This window comes from Abramis brama (genome assembly GCF_963993115.1).
Source record: "Abramis brama genome assembly, chromosome: 20".
Classification (NCBI taxonomy): domain Eukaryota; kingdom Metazoa; phylum Chordata; class Actinopteri; order Cypriniformes; family Leuciscidae; genus Abramis; species Abramis brama.
Genome location: NC_139982.1, coordinates 17,071,705 through 17,073,402, shown reverse-complemented (window position 1 = coordinate 17,073,402; position 1,698 = coordinate 17,071,705).

Below are 1,698 nucleotides of genomic sequence, written 5' to 3'. Positions count from 1 at the left end.
GGAATTATATATGACTATGAATCTTTGGGGGTGTTGATGGACTCGATCTACTCCATCTGAACTGATCATCGTTCTGAATCCCATCCGGACTAAGTCGTTATTGTTGTTTTTTTATTATTAAACTAACGAGTGTTGATTAAAAAAAAAAAAGAATGCATGAAGCTTGAATAAACTTTTTTTTTCTTAAGCAGAGGGTATTTTCTATCTTTTAATATATTATACATGTTCAGATATTGACAATGAAAGTTTTGTGAAAATTATCAAAAATATTGGCGCTTGCAGGCAACTTAAAAAAAAAAAAAACACTGGTGGGGAAAGAGTTAATGACATAAACTGCAATAGTTTTATTAGCATTGCATTGTGATTATTATTATTATTTTTTATTTTATTTTTTTTTGCATTACAATAATGGCATTTGGGGGTTGAATAGATGGTATCGATATGCAAAAAAACCTTTAACGAAAACTCCAAGAACAGCTTTGTGCTATTCAATACAATTACAAGAGAGCAGAAATAGTGCAAGACAACTGCGTATTACAAGACTGGGGTTATTTTAGGGAATCATCACATTATGTTTGACCACTTGTCTAAGTGTTTTGTCATTTGAAATATACAGACTGGACCAGGTGCACAGGCATTAAGAGTGCCCTAAAAATACTCTGAGAAGCTTGTAAGGAGGAGAAGGACAGACCGAAGGATAACAGAGTGAGGAGTCAGTCCGCTCAATATCCCAAAGTAACAAACTGAAGCTCCTCTTGCATCTATCATGGGATCCATAAAGGCACAGCCGAGTCTGTTGATGACATTTTAAGCGCATGCAGAGTTTTTGTTAATTCTTATAGTGAAGAAGTGTTGAAACAAACGGCATGTATGAGTTCTTATTGAGTTATCTTAGTAATTATGAGATAATGTTATCAGTCAGAAATACGAGAATCTGAGTTATTCTGTCATCAGTGACTCTTGGTCCAACACTTTTCCGTGAGGTTGATGGACCTTTCATCCCAAATAGCATACAGTATTAAAGGGCCAATACCCCTGCCACAGAATGCCACAGAAATAGCATTAAATGCCTCAATAAATTATTTCTAATTACCAAAAAAATACCCATAACAAATTCTTTATTTTCATTTGGTTTATATTTAAGTCAAGTCAAGTCACCTTTATTTATATAGTGCTTTCTACAATACTGATTGTTTCAAAGCAGCTTTACAGAGATAACAGGATAATAATGCAACAAAATGTTTTTCTAGAAGAAAATAGCGTAATAGTTCAACTTAAGTAAGTTCAGTGATGGTTCATTTTTGTTGTAAAAAAAAGTTATTAATTTAGCTCATTTATATATTTAGCCGCTGGAGAAAACAGTGATGTCATCGTCCAGCTCAGTTCAGTTCTCATATAATGGTGACAATGCAGGCAGATCAATAATATTGTTGAATATTAAATGTCCCCAACTAAGCAAGCCAAAAGACAACGGCGAAAATGTAACATCTGATGTATTTCTTAAAACTCTCCTCCAGGCCTGGTTAAAGACAAGTGTATATATACAGTATATACTAAATTAAAAGATGTAGATGGATAATTATTTTTTATTTTTTATTTTTTTTGCATATACATTAGTCATTAGTATTCCGATTGAGCGATGCGTTTTGATAACAGAGCGTCACGTCAACAAACGCGTGCGTTCTGTTCCATTCCGTC